The 22,039-nt window shown below is 44.3% G+C and overlaps 1 pseudogene; it reads right to left on the bottom strand.

Moving 5' to 3' along the window:
- Positions 1-282: 282 nt before the first annotated feature.
- LOC124723398 lies at positions 283-400 on the bottom strand (annotated as a pseudogene).
- Between the last annotated feature and the right edge of the window lie 21,639 nt (positions 401-22,039).

Raw genomic sequence — 22,039 nt, forward strand, 5'->3', positions numbered from 1 at the left:
GATGATAGGTGAAACGCTTCAAAGATGAATAAGATTATATCAAATAGATTGTACTGGAAGTTTAAATTATTATTATTATATAGCACTCTATCTTCAGGCCACTCGTGGCCTACCGGGACCATCCGACCGCCGTGTCATCCTCGGTGGAGGATGCGGATAGGAGGGGCGTGGGGTCAGCACACCGCTCTCCCGGTCGTAAGATGGTATTCTTGACTGAAGCCACTACTATTCCTTGGAGTATCTCCTCAATTGGCATTACGAGGCTGAGTGCACCCTGAAAAATGGCAACAGCGCATGGCGGCCTGGATGGTCACCCATCCAAGCGCCGACCACGCCCAACAGCGCTTAACTTCGGTGATCTCACGGGAACCGGCATATCCACTGCGGCAAGGCCGTTGCCGGAAGATTAAATTAAATCAGAAAAACATTTTTGCGATGGACCTATTGTGTGGAGATCCTAAAGGATTAGGAACATGATGGCCTGATAGGAATACGAGTATCCAAGGCGAGCCTGGTAGCAATTGCCTCAGAACTGTCTCCATTGTAGGAAACACAAAAGGACACAGAGGAATTAAAGACATTAGCTGCCAGCGGGCATGGATTTAATTGCGTGGGAAAAGGTGAAAAGGAATTATAGACATTAGCTGCCAGCCGACATTGATTTAATTGCGTGGGAAAGGTAAAAATTCATACCGCACTAGGATTCGAACCGCAGTCTCCTGGTTACTACACAGATGCGCTGACCGTTACACCACATTTACACAGTGGCCAACGCCTCTGCACAAAAGACTCTACCACGCCTACCGTCGGACCCCGATTCTCAACTTATCCACGCACTACTCTTTAGTGTCCCTTTCCCATTACGCTTACTACTTTCGGCATTTCACCGATTCCCGCAAGAGTTCGAGCTTGGTGTGCATCTGCACTGAAGGGATGATGGCCATCCTCGCCTTAATTAAATAGTTACATGGTGTCTGTTCTTTCAGACCACTTATATAATTAAGGCCCTCACAGCCAATGATCCCTTTAGTGCACACGCACACCATGCTCGAACAATTGCGGGAATCGGTGAAATGCCGAAAGTAGTAAGCATAATGGACAAGGGGCATTACATCATTAGTGTGTGGATAATTGAGAATTTGTGTGTGGCAGTAGGCGTGCAAGTGTAGTCTGTGAAGTTGCGATGTCCACTGTGTCCATATGGCGTAGTCGTCAGCGCATCTGCCTGCTAACCAGGAGTTCCCAATTCGAATCCTGCTCTAGTGCAAATTTTCACCTTTCCCCGCACAATTAAATCAGTGCCCCTTGCAGCTAATTTCTTTAATTCTGATGTGTCGGACATGTCCGAAAGAACAAACATCACATATCCGGTGATCGAAAAAAATCATTTAAGTGATTAACATTGCAAGATCAAAGGTTAATGTCAATACGAGATAAGCCATTGCAAATGTGAAATGTTGGATGCAAGATGCAAATGGGCATGCATTCTGTTGCAAAGGTGCCGGATGTTAGTTTTTGGGGAGGAGTTGATGCCTGTTGCACTTGGTCGTACAATAGGGACGGTTAACTTTGGTTGTGGTTGACAGGATTTGGTGATCGATCAGGCAATGGCAATATGTCTCCACTGTGTAGAGAATGTTGAGTTACAACAGCGGTATGTGGGCTAGCGTGATACAGTTCTAAAACGCCCCCTGGTGTGCTGTTCATTATGGCAGCACAACAGGTCTAATCACCAGACTGGTGTACAGATTTACAGTCAGGGTGCGTGGGATAACCAAGAGAGTGCTCCTGCCATCATAAGAAGGGCTCCATGATCGGATCTGTGCTTGAAGTAATCGATCTGTAACAGTTCGTTGTGTCACTGTGATGCCAGCTGCAGCTCGAAATGCTGCTGCAGGTGCAGTACGATGCCTCAGAGCCATACGCGGAACTCGATGGTCTTCTCTCTCGGAAGTGCCACATAGCTGACCAGAGCCTGATCTTCTTACTGTACATTCTCGTGACCTCCGCTGCCAGCAATTAGGTAGAGCGGCTACGTTTCTGCCTAGTCTTGCTGCAATATCGCAGAAGGAATACCCAGCTTCTCGTTACCCTACCACACGATCTCGTTCAAAGTCAGTGACGTGTTGATAATGACGTCTTTGTCGCCTCAAAGGCATTCTTTACCAACATCAGTTCACCAAGTCGAGTTTCAAAGGTAACTAACGCTGACGATCATTACAGCGTGTTCACAAAGCAAACTTGATTTTCATCTTCCTAGTGGCTCTGCTAGCGCCACTCTTATGCGACTGATGCGAAATTGGAATACACATCAGATGCAGAAACACGCCTACCAACTGTCGTTTTTGCCGCATGACCTCTTCTTGGTGTCGTGATTTATTTTCGTCAGTCTATAACAAGAAGGAACTAACAAGATAATCACCAAAGGCTGTGAGTCCCTGTGAATGAAAACAGTACAAAACTTGCAATATGACATAGTACATTGAGGGGGACTATTCATAGCTAGGATTATCGAATTGTTTGTTTCAATAAGACCACCTTTATTGACTGAAGATGAAAAAATTCTGAAAAAAACCATCAGTTAAAGTGTTCGTCAGAGATTTCGATGTGAAGAAGACTACTTCTTGATGAGTATTGTGACAGGCAATTAAAGTTGATCTATCATTATGAACCTGAAACAAAACGTTATAGTACGGAATAGTGCGATTTAGATTCACCTCAGAGCGCAGAAAGGGAACGGACGGTGCGGTCCGCTGGGGAAGTTATAGGCAATGTATTCTAGGATGCAGTAGTTTGCATTCTGGATTCTTTTACTGATACTAGACTGATCTAAAACGTCGTCCGCAACAATCAGAGACTTTTGAAAGTCCATCGTACTACGTAACTATGACAAACGCCCTGGGAAGAAGAGTACCTGGCAACATGATACCTGCCGGCCGGGGTGGCAGAGCGGTTCTACGCGCTTCAGTCCGGAACCGCGCGACTGCTACGGTCGCAGGTTCGAATCCTTCCTCGGGCATGAAAGTGCGTGATGCCCTTAGGTTAGTTAGGTTTTAAGTAGTTCTAAGTTCTAGGGGACTGATGACCTCAGATGTTAAGTCCCATAGTGCTCAGAGCCATTTGAACCACTTGAACATGATACCTCTTGATACCTTAAGGCCTCACCCTGCCCACTGTCACTGTGGTTAAAATAAGGAAAGCCTTTGGCATGCTCCATGCATTTGAACTTGAAATCCACATTGTACAATTTTTTCGATTCTGTGAAATCCATAAAAAGAGGTCACTCTATGAGATACTGCAGGACATTTCTAGAACAATGCGTACCTTCTGTCTGGTGAATCGACTCCTACCTCAAAAGAATTTTAATATTTACTGAAAAATAAGAAATTTGACACAAGTGTCCTTAGAACAAGATAATTCTCCGTACCTAAAAACAAAAATTAATATTCGTAACTAAGGGTTGCTCACGTCTTTCTGGTTAACCATCGAATCATGCGTTTTTGTCAATTCAGTCCTCATCAGTCGAGATCAACTGTCGATGGAAACGTTGTGAGCTTAAGAGTAGATTCGATCCTGCAAGTAGAGGATCGATATCTCTATCGTTAAAATTTTCACACAAATTATAACGTTCAATTCTCATGACTGAAGTTAATATTCTAGCAAAAGCCGCCGGGTCAGTTGCAGCCTTGCTCGACTACATGGTGAGCATGCGGTGTGTTTTTGCAAGGCGCAGTTTAGTGCACATCAGTTCCAGCATACGACGCTCGTCAACTGAAACAAACGTAATATGCGTGTGAACAGCCTTTGCACATCTACTTCGCTGTGGCCGAGCGGTTCTAAACGTTTCAGTTCGGAACCGCACTGCTGCTGCGGTCGCAGGTTCGAATCCTGCCTCGGGCATGGATGTGTGTGATGTCCTTAGGTTAATTAGGTTCCAGTAGTTCTAAGTCTAAGAGACTGATGACCTCAGATGTTAAATCCCATAGTGCTTAGATCCAATTGAACCATTTTTTTGTACATCTACTTGTGTCTAGACTGACCCCTGTGCGCAACAACCAACATACAGAAGTTGGACAAAAATACGAAAAAATGCAGAAGCTGGCCAAGCCTCCAGGTTGTGCTGTTATATTTGTCCACGAACAGTACGTGTACAATGTCCTCAATACGTTGCAAGTGTCTTCACTGTCAGAACAGTGTTCTGTGTAGTTATCAGTGAATTACGTCGGAGCTAAGTTGGCTCTGAGCACTATGCGACTTAACTTCTGATGTCATCAGTCGCCTAGAACTTAGAACTAATTAAACCTAACTAACCTAAGGACATCACACATATCCATGCCCGAGGCAGGATTCGAACCTGCGAACGTAGTGGTCACGCGGTTCCAGACTGAAGCGCCTTTAACCACACGGCCACACCGGCCGGCCGGGAGCTAAGTGATTTCCATCGTGGAAGAAGTTTTGGCGGAGCTGTAGGCCCGATGATAAAATCTCTTTCTTCTAAGCAACGAACCTGATCCTGTGTGAGCCATGCTGTGCGTGGTTTTGTGTTGCCGTCCCATTCACACCGGAAAAAGCACGCAATTCCATTGGCGACCACGTTGCCAGTCCATGTTCGTTTGCCATTGTGAGTAACTCGAATAACCTCTGACACGCCGATCTGCTGCTTCTCTCTTTTTTTAGGCGCTCTGCGCATGCGTTATTCCTCCTCCAATAACGCCCCTTCCGTCGTTGAAGCCAGAGGGATTGGCCGAGCGGTTCTAGGCGCTACACTCTGCAACCGCGCGACAACGACGGTCGCAGGTTCGAATCTTGCCTCGGGCATGGATGTGTATGATGTCCTTAGGCTAGTTAGGTTTAAGTAGTTCTAAGTTCTAGGGGACCGATGACCTCAGCAGTTAAGTCCCATAGTGCTCAGAGCAATTTGAACCATTTGAACCGTCGTTGAACCGGGAAGGAGGAAGAAGGAGGATCGGGTTTAACTTCCCGTCGATATTGAGGTCATTACAGACGGAACACAAGCTCAGATTGTGTCAAGGATGGGGAAGAAAATCGGCCGTATCCTTTCAGAGGAACCGACCAGTCATCTGCCTGGAGCTCTTTTAGGAAAATACGGAAAATCTAAATCAGGATCCCTGGACGCGGGTTTGAAACGCCGCCCTCCCGAATGCGAATCCAGTGTGGCAACCACTGCACCATATCGCTCGGCTTTGAGCCAGCAAGGAGAGTTGACCCATATGGTGTTTGTTTATGTCAGGTGTTGTACCCTCTTCGCTTTCAAAAACAGTGACGAAACTTACTTTCGGAATGTTCCTCTTAGCACTGTATTGAGGAAACCACGGCCACTTCTTCCTCATTCTTCTAGGATTCCTCTCTCTCGGTACTAACGACGGTTTTAACTTTCGCCTTTTTTCCTCGCTTCTACCTTAGGAAATATCTTTTACCGCTTCTGCCTGTGGAGTTTTCATCATAAAACGTTCGGCTAATTACCGCTAGTGCTTTAGCAATATTGCCATAGAACAACGGCTGTAGTACTTAATAATGAGCTGTTTCAGTAGATGTACTGCTGTAAATGGATACCGTGCCTTAGCTATGTCATAGCTATTGATGCAGTAGATAAGCGGCGGATATGACAACTTCTGTCGCAACAGTTACGATAATCGCTGCAGCGCCTTTGTGACTCACTTTGAGCGCCCGTCCACCCTCACGTAGGCACCAGGTACTCGGAGAGCTCTCTGTACAGGACGCGCTTCCTGTTAATTTCCTTAACAGCTGTGCGCAGGTCCACTTCCGCGGCCGTTCGCCTCACGCATTATCACTGGCGCCAGCCGCGGGTCGCGGCCAGGTGACGGAGTGGCGCTGCCGGCGGCGTTTCACGCGCGTTTTGAGATAGCTGGCGCGCCGCGCGCCAGCGCGTTTTAAAGCGGGCCCATTTCCTTAAGAGCTCCATTTGTAAAATGTCGGCGCGAGCCCGCTTATCGCCCGCCGAGGCGACAACTGTCCCGCGGCCCGCGCACGCACGTGTCTGCTCGCGTGCTGCGAGCCGGGGCCGAGGGCCTTAGTCACGGCGCCAGAGTAATCGACGCCAGGCGTGGATATTAGGGGCGCGCGGAATAACGGGAGCTGCGGCCGCAGAGGCGAAAGGATGTGGTAGCCGAACACAGTGGTGTCATTTCGCCTACTGTGATTATGAATATCCACGAGGAAAACGATCTTGCTGAAACATAACCGACGCTATTCCGAAGAGATCGCTCTCGTGAAATAAATTTGAGTCTTTATTCAGGTGAAGTAGTGGTTTCTATCGACGAGGGATCTCAAGCTGATTTCAGATTTCTAGATTTCCAGAAGACTTTTGACACGGATACTCACGAGCAGCTGCTAATCGAGCTGCGTGCCTGTGGCAGAAATAACATTATCAGTGAAACTTCCTGGCAGATTAAAACTCTGTGCCGGACCGAGACTCAAACACGGAACCTGGCAGAAGTAAAGCTGTGAGGATGTGACGTGAGTCGTGCTTGGTTAGCTCAGACGGTATGCCGACACGGTAGCTCAGCGTGTTCGGTCAGAGGGTTAGCTGCCCTCTGTAATAAAAGAAAAAAAAAACTGAGTGAATGGATCAATAATAAACTTCAACGGGCGTCAGGGGACGTCCGACACGAACAATTGCAACGAACTATAACGAACAAAATTAGATCAAAAAAACAAAAAAAAGAAGAAGACGGTAGAGCACTTACCGTTTCTTCACAAAAATTTTATTTCAGTTTCCTTGCGTATCTACAGAAGGAATCAACTGGTCTCGAATTCTTCGAAAATGCAGACTAGTGCTTTCCAGAAATGAAATCATCATCTAAAACCTGAGCTTTTGCTGTTCTTCAAAAAGTTGTGCATTAATTTTATAACGATCGAGGAGAAAGATGTGAGTTCTTGCAACAAAAATTGTATCTTGGGTTACCTGCCTTGTCACAGGAGTAAGCAGTTGGGTCAAAACTCACCTAAAATACAGACTTGTTCTTTCCACATCAAGAGCAGACATATACTCAACCTGAGAAGAAAGCTGTCTTGGCTCTAAAATTCCCGACTGTGGTTTTAGACTGAGTCTTGTGTTATGAGGAACACTGCTGTGGAGTACACTAACAAGTGTGTGGTAGAAACAAGATCGTGTGAAATAAGATTGGTACGATTTGTGGGCCACTGCTACACACAGGGCTGACTCTGTCCTAGTTCCTCGTTACTCCACAGCCAAACAACACCTGCCCTGGAAGGACTACATCCTGCTACACTAAAACAGTGGATATGGTTTACAATAAGGCAAGATTAACACATCGACATTTGGAGGGCTACGTTTGTTTGGACACCTTCGACTACTAGAACATTTTAGATCAGGAACTATTTCATAAGAGCATAAAACACGTAAGTAAAAAATTCGAACCACCCAGAGTATCGGAACTCTTCGGCAATGGCTGGTACAGCCCTGGGGAACCCCTCTTGCACACGCGTGTATTCGACGATTCTCAAAAAATGGCGCTACAGTGCCACGCGAATCACAGTCGACCTGGAGAGTAGTACATCGCTGTGTGAACATGGAGAGCCACAGAGCAGTATAATTAAATACACGATTGAGGGTAACTTTAAAACAAGTGACTCGTTTCGTGATTATCCGTCAGAAACGTCACAGTTCGTGGTAATCAACCGGAAGACCTAGTGGAACCTAAATGATATCTGAGGATACCCAAGGAAGTGTTACAGGCCCTCTGCTTTCTCAACATACACATAACGATTTAGAAACAAGCCGTAACCCCACCTCCCATTTATTAAAGAATCGAACTCCGATGTATAAAACTGCTTCGAATGTTTCAAGAAAGCTTGTTCCTCTACCGCCTCAATGCTTATCGCGTCTTATCTCCTGAATTACAATGACATAATTTTGGGAATACATTCAGAGGGTATATGTTGATACTGTCTGCCAAATTTGTTACTTATAGAATTGGAGAAATGTATGGTGAACACCTTGCTGTCTTACAATATATTTGTTCACAACCGGTTCCGATAATGCATCATTTTCACAGTGGAAAAACAGAGCTGGTAAAAAAAATTAATGAATTAGAACGTCATGGCTGACCCTGAAGTTTTACTGCTTGAAAAGCAGAAATATAGCAAGCGATAAACTGCAGCGCCTAGAACCGCTCGGCCACTTCGGCCGGTGATTGCAGTCAGTTTGGCCTGCTTGCACTGTGAAGCAAACAGGCCAAGCGTGAGACAGCAGTTCAGAATTCAGGTGAATAATACTAGCAGCATCTGAGTAGGAGGCGACGGAGGTGTTCGTTTAAGATGCCGTCCAATCCGGGAGCTGACTGACTACTTTTCCGCCGGAGGTTCCGTTGGACTTCTGCCGGGGACGTAAGGTAAAGGAGAGTAAGATGTGGTCTCTTTCTGAAAATGGCGACGGCAGTTAGAATTTCGCTTTCATCCTGAAGTTCAACAGGAGTGAAGTCCTGGATGTGTAGAGCTTCAGATGTGTAAGTCACAGTTTCTGCCATACGGACGGCTTGATAAGTTAATCCATGGGGTAGTTTTTTCTCAGCGTCGATTGCCTCAGGCTCTGACAACAGCTGTAAGGTGTCAGGCAAATCCAACACCTTCCATGAAAACCCTGACATCATAAGCAAATCCAGTAGTATATCACATAGCTCCGAATAAATCGTGACATTAAATTAACCAAAGTAATACGAGTAACGAGTGAGCAAATGGAATACCACAGACTAACACAAGAATGCCTAGATGCATGTCATACCTTCCCACCATGAGACAGACGCAGTACCGAGGGGAGAAACGAGAACAGAAGCCGACAGCAGAACCGTGTTAAGCGAGAAGGCCCTACGATAAGGGACGGACACCCCCGTCGCCAGCTAACCGCTACGACCACACCACCCGCAAGTTTTTAGCGTGAGACTTTTTCGCGTCTCTGTTACGTTAGGACCACCCCCCAGCCCATGACAAAAGCTAGAGCCCTCCAGAAGAACAGTATAGATCTTACGATAACACAAAAATGGCCACACCACCCGCAAGTTTTAGCGTGAGACTTTTTCGCGTCTCTGTTACATCAGGACTACCCCCCAGCCCATGTTAAAAGATAGAGCCCTCCAGAAGAACAGTATAGATCTTACGATAACGCTAAAAGGACCACACCAGCTGCAAGTTTTAGCGTGAGACTTTTTCGCGTCTCTGTTACGTTGCAAACTTTAAAAACATTGCCCCACCACGAAAAGTATAACGTTTCTCATTGGATAGACAGAAATTTTGTAGGCGGAGCTTAAGGTTAACATTGAGACCCTGATTGGTCAGATGAAAACACAGCCAGACAGTTTTTTTTTTTAAACCAACTTCGGTAAATTGTTGTAAGGAGAAGTTAGGAGAGAGTTGCTTCCGAGAGGGCGAGCTGGACGGAGCTGCGCCGGTCGCCGCCCCCTGACGAACACAGACAAGGTAATGAACGCACGCGATGCCGCATTTTTGAGCACATAAGGCTTCACTCAGAACTGCAGAAGTCTCATCTGTTACATCCCCTTTACGTAATACTAGTGTCGATCGCCAATTAAAGCTCATGGTGTTCACATTTGCCACTTAAAGTAAAAATCTGAAACTCGATGATTTTTCTGTTATATAGTTATTGAGAAGCCACATCAGCCACTGTAATTTACGACAAGTTAGATAAGTAATTAAAGATAATTGAGGGTCACTGTAGACCATTTTGATAGTTTTCTCTCTTGTGAAACTTAATTTAAACCTAGATTATAGATGTGATACGGCATAGGTCATCCTTCGATCCATTGTAGAACTTGGAAACCCATTCAGGGAATATTCGTTCACATTTTTGTTGGACGCAGTCGGTTTTTACCATCCTGTATTAAAACACTTCCTTTTATCAATAGTGCAATTTATAAACAATGTTTTGTGAGTAGAATAAAATTTCCAATGGTAAACGTAACTGCTTTTTCGACGTTATTTTACCAGCTAACTAAAAATAGGAAAGCCTTGAACCCCTTCCACTAAATTCAGTTAGTATTAAGATTCCTTTACAGGGAGTGCAGTGGAGCTGACGCTGAAATAATTAAGTATTTGGTTATATCATCGCTAGTCTCACTGAACTCTTCTCAATTCTACATGTTATGTGTGGTCTGACGTCTCCTTACCAGCAACAGGTCCCAGGTTCAAACTAGTCAATTCCTTAAAAAACACGCTCAGAGCGTCGTTACGCGAAAGTGGTAGGGAGACACGATATAGAACAGACAGACACCACGCAGAATGTTTACACAGCCCATTACGATTTATGTTGGCGGAGAAAAGTGGACATCGTGTCCTCCCACCATTCCCTACTTCAAGCCTTCTGGCTGTGAGCAGTCCCTGTTAAAAGGGTAGACTTAGATGGCGCTCTGATAGCTGTGCAACTACGCTATCTCTTGGTAGACGACGTTGAAATCGTTATCAGTACATCTACTAACCGCTAGGCGGGATACACCGTCATCGAATCACAATCGACGTCTATTTTCTTTTTTTTTTTTTGGCAGTATATTATTCGGGCACCATTGGCGAGTTTAACAGCACATGGGCTTAGTACATGTTTTCTATTTCCAGAAAATCACAACAGACTGTCTTTTTTTTTGGGAATCGCCTTTCGTCACGAACCAGCATCGGCGAGTGCCGTGCTTTGAGCTCTAATTGCAGTGACGGGATCATTGTAGCACAGCTTCGTATACTCAACAAACTATAGCGTCTTATTTGCGGCAACTGCATACTGCCCTTACAATGAAATGAACACCCTTAGCTGCTTACAGGCGTTGACATACGTGAACGGGGACAGATGAAACTGTGTGCCCCGACCGGGACTCGAACCCGTGATCTCTACTTACATGGCAGACGCTCTATCCATCTGAGCCACCGAGGACACAGAGAATAGCGCGACTGCAGGGATTTATCTCTGGCACGCCTCCCGCGAAACCCACATTCTCAACGTATTGTCCCGCACAAAATTCGCGGCGCGTTGCCGATTCCCGTAAGAGTTCGGGCACTGTTTGTGCATTCGCACAGAAGAAGAAGAAGGTCAAGTGGCCGGTGATCCTTAACTATATATATACGAGGATGGTATCTGTTCTTTCGGACATGTCCGAAAGAACAGATACCATCTTAGTATGCATACTGCCCCCCATTCAATCATCAGTGCAATTCGCAGCTGTCATATGAAGCCGGACAACAGATGTCCATGCAACTTCCAGCTGTTCATTGGCAGCAGCCGAATCTTCTATAAATATCCCTTAACGACTATATTCCTTAGCCTTGACTAACCATGCATCTCGCTCTTTCAAAGACGGAGAAAAGTAAAAAGAAATGTGACTTAGAATTCTGCTACTAATTGCTACATTGTAAGTACCACTCTCTATCTTTGTCAATTATGTGTCTGTATAACCAGGTATTTTATGTAAGAAGAATCAGACTGAAAAGCATTGTAGATAGGACTTACCATTGACTGAGTAGTTTGCTAATAACAAATTAAGTATTTAATTTCCAGCCCCCATATTGCAGCTTCTGAACAAGTCAAGGATGTTCGAATGAGTGAAACGTATTTCGATGAACACCAGGAAGTAATATATTCCATAACACTTCTGTCCTGTTAGTATTGTCAAAGACCTTCGTCATGTCTACGTAGTGGCTATGACCCTGAACATTATATCAATTAAATACATTTGCCTCAGAACAGCTACATGATCTATTGTTGTGCTATTAGGCTGAAAGCCACAGTGATATTCTCCCAAAACCTTTTCCACATTTGAAGCTAGCTAAAAATACGCTGAATACAGAATGATTCTTTATTGTATTTTGTAACACAGAAGCCGAAAATGAAACTTACATTTCTTGACTGGTTCTCAGTTTTGAGAAATGATATTTATTGTATGTGTCTGCGGTATCTCTCGCCATCCGATCGGCCGCACTTGAAAATGCTTGCGGCGCCAGCCACACCGCTGCGCTGCTTGCAGCCGCTTCCGCGGTACGAGGGCGCTGCCACGAACGCTTACGCCACGCCGCGTGGTTCAAATGGTTCAAATGGCTCTGAGCACTATGGGACTCAACTGCTGAGGTCATTAGTCCCCTAGAACTTAGAACTAGTTAAACCTAACTAACCTAAGGACATCACAAACATCCATGCCCGAGGCAGGATTCGAACCTGCGTCCGTAGCGGTCTTGCGATTCCAGACTGCAGCGCCTTTAACCGCACGGCCACTTCGGCCGCGTGGTCTAAGACGTGTTGACACGGTCTGCGCGGCTCACCCCTTGGAGGTTCGAGTCCTCCTTTGGGCATGGGTGTGTGTATTGTCCTTAGCGTGTCAGGTTAAGTTAGACGATTCCACTATGGCTGCAGTACATTAGGACATTGTTTCTATAAAACATAGATCTGAAGATGGTCATTATAGACCGAAATTTGTGATCAAAAAGTTTGTGATCATAGAGGTAAATTAAAGGAAATTTATTCTACATATGGGTCATCGTTTTATTCACGACAATGTCGCAGCTTCTGTAAATTACGTTAATTAGTGAGTAAGCCTATGGACCGATAACCTCAGCAGTTTGTTCCCATAGTCCTTACCACCAATTTTCAAGTTCTCTTACGCCACTGCCAGTGATATGCAAGCATCCCCTCTCCGTAGGTATGCTGAAGTTCAGACATCGATGCAAAGAGCACATATTGCGCGTTTGCCAGTCCACAACAGCCGGCCGCGGTGGCCGAGCGGTTCTAGGCGCTTTATTCCGGAACCGCGCGAATGCTACGGTCGCAAGTTCGAATCCTGCCTCGGGCATGGATGTGTGTGATGTCCTTAGGTTAGTTAGGTTTAAGTAGTTCTAAGTTCTAGGGGACTGATGACCTCAGAAGTTAAGTCCCATAGTGCTCAGAGCCATTTGAACCATTTTTGAACCATCCACAACATTTACAGACTTTCATAGCGGTCTGACTTCGTCATCTGCGGAATAATCCTTGTATAGAAAACTGAACTGTAAACCTTTGTATCTTTATATACGTATTTCTACATTCATATCAACTGTTAGCAACCGACGCTGCAACCAAAGCAAACAGATTTATGTGTTTCTTTTACTATTTGATATTAAATGTAGAACAAATTAATATTTGAATTTTCTGTCCACGAACCACATCTGTTCCTCGCTCCTGTATCCACTAAAGATCCACATAGCGTGCAAAGGAAGTTACCACGTATTGGCGACGAGGATGGTATTAGTGAAAAAGGGAGCTTTGGACACCAAAAGAGGACATTTTTTTCTTTGCGTTGGACTCTTTTCTCTGTATCTACATAGACTGAGTTCACATATATAAGTTGATATATTTAAGGTGAGATATGTAAGGAATCACGGCAAAACAGGGAGGGTGACATCTATATGCCGAGCAGCGTCTGATCTCCGTGTTCAGTTTTTGAGTCAACAAGTAACAGAACTACTGCCAGCACTTTTTTGCCTGATGCGAGCTCAAGCGCCCAACAGGAAAAGGCGCCAGAAGTGAAAGACGGAGTTCAGCTGCCGCCTCCGCTCTTCCGACAATTCGATGAGAAAAAGAAACATTGGAAGATTACATAACACAGCTGTATCAATACTTCGACGCCTACGAAATCTCAGGTGAACCATGTACTAGCTATTAGTGAAATTATTTCTCCTCAGTGAGCTCAAAACCCAGGCCTACGATATCTTAATTGAAAGATCAGACGAATTTTTGAGGATCAAATGTACATTGCTGCTGCACAGTATAAATTCTTCAGCACACAACGTCGTAGTTATCAGTCGTATGAAGAATGGATCGCAGAATTGCAGGGCATGATTATAATGGTTCAAATGTCTCTGAGCACTATGGGACTCAACTGCTGAGGTCATTAGTCCCTAGAACTTAGAACTAGTAAAACCTAACTAACCTAAGGACATCACAAACATCCATGCCCGAGGTAGGATTCGAACCTGCGACCGTAGCGGTCTTGCGGTTCCAGACTGCAGCGCCTTTAACCGCACGGCCACTTCGGCCGGCTGCATGTTTATAAGCTGTAAAGTCAATTGTATCTGAGGGGCAACTTACCAAGATGAAATGCTTCGCGACTGTATTAGTCACAATCTCTCGGATCAGAAAGCATCGCAACCTTGCCTCAGTGAAGTGCTTAAAAGTTATAGATGCACGTGAAGTTCAAGATTTAGCCGAGCAAGAGCTCTGTCTACCAGTTATTACTTCACTTCAGACAAATGACCCTCCCGGGTTCGATTCCCGGCGGGGTCAGAGATTTTCTCTGCCTCGTGATGACTGGGTGTTGTGTGATGTCCTTAGGTTAGTTAGGTTTAAGTAGTTCTAAGTTCTAGGGGACTGATAACCATAGATGTTTAGTCCTATAGTGCTCAGAGCCATTTGAACCATTTGAACAAATGACCTGTTGTTCAACAACAGCCACGGCCCCGGCATTCACTAGTCAGCACCGCGCAAACAAGGCCGGACACTTAGTTACATACAGCGTCGCCGCGCCGGCGCGACGCTAATTCCTCCGCTTCAGCTCCACGCAAAGCGAAGTCATATGTAAAATGCTATGCCACCCATGATGGGAAGAACTGCTTCTTCAGATAAGGCGAATGCAATTTTTCCCATAGCACTGGGTATACCAAACCGGTCTGCCTGCAAAAGACTAGAAAGCGTCCTCTGTTTCACGCGGAAACAATGCAAAGCAGGGACAGATGGAAATAAATGTCATTTCATTTTCTGATTCTGTGTGTCATCCTGCTCAAAACTCAGACAAACGAAGACGCAGAGAACGCACACAGACGCGTCCAAAGCGAATACCACACGCTTCTAGCAGACTGTCCCAGTCTCTAAATTCACGAACACTCCATAGTGAGCACGTGGAAACAGAGAACAGATTTACAAAACATGGAATGGACAACTGTAGACTATTCAGCGAACACACCACAGACTGTGGATTACATTGCAGATTTGCACCCAGTCAGTGCCTCTTCAACTAAATACCAGAGCTTCTTTCACGTTGCTTAACCTACATACATTTAGAATAATTGGCAACCACCTTTGCGAACATCAAGTCTGCATCTCACCGCCTACAGCGGCGACAGCATTTCCGTGCTTGTAACGTGCCACTTAATTGAAAAATACACAAACACGACTAAGAAAGTACGTTTCACTGAAGTTTACTCATATCAAATATCTGAAGAACGTGTCTTTGTGGTCCAACTCTGTTACTGTGTTTCAGACGTTCTTCAGTTCTACTGTCAAATATAGAAAGTTTCTTGGACCTGTATGGTTACTTCTGCTGTTTTAAACATGATTCCAGAAGCTCCGCTTTTATTATGGTTATTAGACCGTTGATTGAATTTCTTTTTGTGCCGTCTTTGAACCGAGGATAATTTGCTCCGAGAGTACTCTTTGTCTCCCGACTTCAACTTTTCTTTAATTTTGAGGTGAGTTTTAAGTAGAACTCACAAAAATATTTTCTGAAAATTCAGGAATATGGGTTCTTTTATCATTATGTACAGCGACAATTGCAGAGTGTATGTTACAGCATACAGCACTTGTTTTTCCTTCATGGAGACTGTTTTGTCAGTAGAGGGAACTATACAGAAATGTCAGTCGTTATTAAGCATCATGGTACCTACAGATCATTCTCAGAACTTCAGCGTTCGTACATGGGGTATGGTTAGGCGAATTATTCGTGTAGTGTATGTTGGGACCTTATTTTTCTCCTGGTCCCTTATTTTGCAAACGCTTCCACCAATAAAATTGGGCGTGTTCGAAGATGCTGCAGAATTTTGGTTTTGTCCAATATCTGCCTGCGGAATGAGACTTTCAGGAAGATTCACGGGGCGTGTACACAAATAGCTGTTAATGTGTCCCGGGATCACATACTGAAATTAATTTAGTCCATTTTATCAGTTGAAGGCGATGTGGCTGTCCATCTTAAGAGGACGTGGCTGCAAGGGGAGTAGTCATGTTGCCTTACTTACTATTTTCATTGTCCTTATCTATTTTTATATTGGTCACTTTTTGGGATTCATGTACGGTTATTCTGAGTATGAAGCCTTGGCCTTCCAAATGCGTAAATTATAGCGTGAGTAGTAGTCCCATCCGACATTTTAATAACGAGTTGCAGAATTTATTTGCAGCATAAACACATTTACGACACACTGTTGTACTTGTCAGTTGAAAGTACATCATTGTACATTGCTCATGATTGCACTTAGACCAGCGTCGAAACTATGACGAAATGGTTTAGAAATGAAGTCAGTTTTCTGACCTCAACGCCACAGATGACGTGCGGAAGATGTACATGATGCTGTGAGAATCACAAAACGTTCACCCAGTCCTTCCAGTTGCTTCTGTGTGCGTCCTGAAGAGCGTACCCGAAGACCTCTTATTCCAGGTAATGGCTGGTTTCGAATTCAGTGACACCAGTTTGACGAATCTTACCTCATATTTGTCCTATAGTATATTGTGTGTTGAATAGTGTAAAATAGCACCCACTTCTGTTAGATACATTCCATAGTATAATTCTGTTGTAATTAGAGCAGTAGTTCTTATCATTTTTCTTATGTAATGCTGCAATGGCACCTCCGGTCAATTAATCAGTGATTCGATCCTGATACCATACCCACTCATGTATTTTAACTTCTTGTATTGGACGCTATAAATAGCAATGTTGTGAAATAGGAACTGTTTCACAGATTACAGCGCCAACTTCATGGCAACAGCTTGTTGGCAGTCTGCTGCGTGCCGTGACGCCTTTGTTACTGCGGCCAGCCAGTGATATCTGCAGAGGGTGGGCGTGGCCCGTCCGTCACGTCGCCCCTAGACACACACTTGTCGGCTTCGGGCACGCAGGGCGCGACAACAGCGTGTAGCGCTTTGCATGTTCCCTTGCTGCCGCCTACAACGGGAATCGTCTCCCATTAGGCGCTCAAACTGTCAAACCGCTACAGCTCTCGCAAATACTGCTTTTCGCTCCGAGAAATGAGGGACTTGCCGTTGTACTCCCATTATTTTATTAACAGCAATACTCAGCAATGCAACACAATTTTTCTCTGAAAGCAGGTGGGCTTTACTCAGGAGTCCAATACACCATATTATTATTATTTTTTATTTATATATCTTTTTGGACTGCAAAACCCTATTTTTCAACATAACCTCCGTTCAATGAGACGGCTTTACGCCACATTATTGGGTGGGCCTGTATGTCCGCTTGGTACTGCTCGACGTCGGACCCAACTTCAAATGCATCAGTAACCTACCCATCAACCACATCCTACTTCCCCAAGAAAGTATCCTTGTTTCGGCCAAACATATGGAAGTTGGTGGATGCGAGATCTGGGCTGTAGCGTGGATTAGAAAGAAATGTCCAATAAAGATTTATGAGCTCCCTTCGGGTGTGCAGACTTTTGTGAAGTCTTGCGTTGTCATGAAGAAGGAGAAGTTCGTTATTGGTTTCTGTGGCGACGAACGCGCTGAAGTCCAGCCTAGCAGGAGTCACAGCTGTCTGGAGTCATCCGGCACGGGGGATATCGAACAGATTTGCGCCACCTTGTTGCCATGATGACAGATGACTCGCCCATAACTCACTACCCTATCTCCGTAGACGTTCTGCAAGTTCCTATAAATATCTGCGATACTCTGGTTTTCCGCCAAAAGAAGCTCAATGAGGACTCTCTGCTTGCCGCGCACTTCATATACAGATGGCATTTTGAAGGCTACGTATAACGCCACCACCTAACGAAAACTATGTACCGGGAATGTTCCACAATGTCCCACAACAATTTTCGCATTTTTCAAGGAAGCTGACTGACAAAAATAGTGTCTCACTACTTACTGAACGCCCCTCGTAAAAGTGAATATGTCTTAGCGGCCCGCCATCGTCCATTTCAGCAGGATACGTCGAGATCAGTTGCACAGCTCGTAGTTCAATTAATAAGCGCCGTTTCCGATTTAATTAGCTATGAAGTTAGCCAGTCAGATTCCTTTGCGTGCAAATTCAAGCAACCTACAAGAGATGGTGTTGCCAAACGTGTTCCAACTTTGCATTCCTCTAACTGAACAACAAGCGGTACAATAATTGGGCACTGGCCGGCTGCAAGGATCGAACTCGCTACTGGCAAATAGTTTTCTCTTTTTTTCAGCTAACAAAATGAGGAACGTGATTAGCAACACCGCCCTTGTGTCCGCAACGACTTAACTGGCTAACTTAAATTCATATTAAATCGGAAACGGCACAAGGTATCGATTTGTTAAATGATTATTGCTCAGCATGACTTACTCTGCAACAATCCTACGAGTTTTTCAGGCTGTTTCTAACCATGTGCAGCTTGTGCCAGAAATGTTGCGACCAACTTCGACTTGTTTGCCTTGAGGAACAAATTGAGGATAAGAACCCGTGTCTGGAAACGTTATTCAACGATGTTACATAGCGTTGAAATTATAGCCGCCGGCGCCAACCGCTATCTCAACCATTCAGCTGCAAAAGTAAATTTGTACCTCGATGCAGTTTATTTTTCTCCTGTATACTGAAAACATTGGAGATTTTAGAGAATTACAGAAGAAAAATAAACTGCAGTAGGAAACCTGTGTCCGAAACATTGATCCACCAAGGTCAGAGCCACCGCATTCATAGAAGATAAGATCTGTCTATCCAGCAGAGTGCTCCACCTTCTCCACCGGCAATCGTGACAATCGGCCGTAATCACTGAATAACAAACGTGTCAAGACGTTCCTTCCACGGTTCGTCAGTGTACAAAGTCACCTTTACTGAGGGGGGGGGGGGAGGGATGATGTTTTCGAACACGTATTCCTATTCTGAAATTATTCCTCAAGACACACTCTACAATCCCTCGAAGTTTGGCACAGTACTTCTATGGGACCCTATATACATCGTGTTAAGGATATAAGTGGATATATTTTTATTGGTGACTGATGATCGTGTACTGAAGAACATTACGTCAGCATTTAGTTAATTTGCAGATTAATAATTACAGGTATTAGGAGTGAAATGTTTTTAGGTTGGTTAGTGACTCCAGATAAATGCGGCAGGACTAAACCGTTAATGCTTATTTTCCCCTAAGAAGTAGGTCAGGTGTTGAACTACGGACACATCGCCTGAAAGGGATTAGACTATACCGACAGGTGTAGCCCACTTATTTGCCAGTGGTGCAGTTACGACTGTGTATAAAATATCGGTTCGTAAATTGCGTGACGTGTTGTGTATACAGGATGTTACAAAGCGATAGCGACCGACTCCGAGAGGTTGTAGAGGGTGTTGTGAGAAACAAATTGAGAATAGGAACCCCTGTCCAGAAACGTCATCCAACGTCGCTACAGAGCGTTCAAGTTGCAGGCCCCCGCACCTGACACTTTGCTATCCCTTCGGCAGTGAATTTGTATGTTGACGGATCGTAGGCGGAACGTCTCTCAACGCTGCTTGACATAGAGTGATCGCGACTAATTCTCACGATCGCCGCTGGTGAAGCTGCAGCTAGCTGCGAGACGCTTCACCTACAGTCTGGCAGCGTACAAAGTCGCATTTGCTGCTTAAGGGTTGGTCTTGCGGAACTTGCTAGAGCCTTTAGCTTTAACGCTCTGTAACGTACCTGGACACGGAATCCTATCCTCAATTTGTTCCTCATGACACCCTCCACAACCCCTCGAAGTGTTTCGTAACTTCCTCATTCTTTAAGTTTGTGCCTGTCTTCTTACTTGCATTCATGAGTTTTAAGTTTCAAATTTTTCCCTGTTGCATTTTTGGGAATGAAGTTATGTGCACAGATTTTCTGCCTGTACGTAGTCCCCGTCGTCGCCCGTCTGTCAATATCGATTTATGTTAAATCACTTTGGGTACCTACCAGCCGAAGATTTTCTTGGTTGAGTAAGAGTCGTCCATTCGTGCTATAATACTGTACAACTTCATATGTCTTTTTTCGTGCAAGTGAAGTGAACGGCTCAGTTGGCGAGTACAGAGCTTCTGAGCTCTTGAGCATCTAGGTACCATGTCGAATGATGTGTTCAAGTATTTTTCTCAGTATTTGTCTTTCAGTATTCTCAACATTTGTGACGTTAGTAGCTAACGATGACATCTCCGTTGCGTTGAGTGCTTTTCTAAAAGCGACTGTGAGGTAGTGACAAAGTCTGGCTTTGGTCGACAGCGAGTTCTTGTTGTACATATTCCATGTAATTGTGTAGGCTGTACGCAGTTACTTACCGTTACCCAACTCAGTAACCTATCAACTCCCTGTAATTTTCCCTTAGCAAGAGAACACTTGCTTTGTCTTCGTCGTGAAATGTACCGTCCTACATATACAGCTGTGCCCGTACGAATTTTGTAAGGGACAGTATTTTGGTTTATGACACGAACCTTATCCTACTTAAATTTACACACCCTGCATTTTCAGTCTGAAAGATCTCAAACTTCACACAATTTCCTCGTCTGAATTGCGTTATTCAGTTAGATTAATAAATTTTCTCCCGATCACAATTCATACTATACATCCTACAACGATACAATCAAAACACGAGTAACACCAAAATTACTACTTCCATCACAAGATGGTACTGATCCCATAATTTATGGTCTTAATGCTCTAATTAGCGCCTTATTCCAAACTTTTTGTTAGAGCTTTAATCCACAGCCTATCTCTGTTTCAATCAAATTTCGATAGTATACTGATAACTGCCAAATTATGAAATACCAGTTCAAGGAGTGTTTACGTATCCTGAACACAACCTTGGGTAACAGAAGAAATATTGAATTTAATTGATGAAAGGAAAAAATATAAAAATACAGTAAATGAAACAGCCAAAAAGGAACACAAACGTCTCAAAAATGAGATCAACAGGAAGTGCAAAATGGCTAAGCAGGGATGGCTAGAGGACAAATGTAGGAATGTAAAGGCATATATCACTAGGGGTAAGATAGATACTGCCTACAGGAAACTTAAAGAGACTTTTGGAGAAAAGAGAACCACTTGTATGAATATCAAGAGCTCAGATGAAACCTAGTTCTAAGCAAAGAAGGGGAAGCAGAAAGCGGAAGGAGTATATAGAGGGTCTATACAAGCGCGATGTACTTGAGGACAATGTTATGGAAATGGAAGAGGATGTAGATCAAGATGAAATGCGAGATATAATACGGCATGAAGAGTTTGACAGAGCACTGAAAGACCTAAGTCGAAACAAGGCCCCGGGAGTAGACGACTTTACATTAGAACTACTGATAGCCTTGGGAGATCAAGTCCTGACGAAACTCTACCATCTGGTGAGCAAGATGTATGAGACAGGCGAAATACCCTCAGACGTCAAGAAGAATATAATAATTCCAATCCCAAAGAAAGCATGCGTTGACAGATGTGAAAATTACCAAACTATCAGTTTAATAAGTCACGGCTGCAAAATACTAACACGAATTCGCTACAGACGAATGGACGAATGGAAAAAGTGGTAGAAGCCGACCTCGGAGAAGATCAGTTTGGATTCCGTAGTAATGCTGGAAAACGTGAGGCAATACTGATCCTACGACTTATCGTAGAAAATAGATTAAGGAAAGGCAAACCTACGTTTCTAGCATTTATAGACTTAGAGAAAGCTTTTGACAATGTTGACTGGAATACTCTCTTTCAAATTCTGAAATTGGCAGGGGTAAAATACAGGGAGCGAAAGGCTATTTACAATTTGTACAGAAACCAGATGGCATCTATAAGAGTCGAGGAGCATCAAAGAGGAGAAGTGGTTGGGAAGGGATTGAGACAGGGTTGTAGCCTATCCCCGATCTTATTCAATCTGAATATTGAACAAGCAGTAAAGGAAACAAAAGAAAAATTCGGAGTATGAATTAAAGTCCATGGAGAAGAAATAAAAACTTAGAGGTTTGCCAATGACACTGTAATTCTTTCAGAGACAGCATAGGACCTGGATGAGCAATTGAACTGAATGGACACTGTCGTGAAATGAGGATATAAGATTAACATCAACAAA

The sequence above is a fragment of the Schistocerca piceifrons genome, chromosome 1, assembly GCF_021461385.2.
Source record: "Schistocerca piceifrons isolate TAMUIC-IGC-003096 chromosome 1, iqSchPice1.1, whole genome shotgun sequence".
NCBI lineage: Eukaryota > Metazoa > Arthropoda > Insecta > Orthoptera > Acrididae > Schistocerca > Schistocerca piceifrons.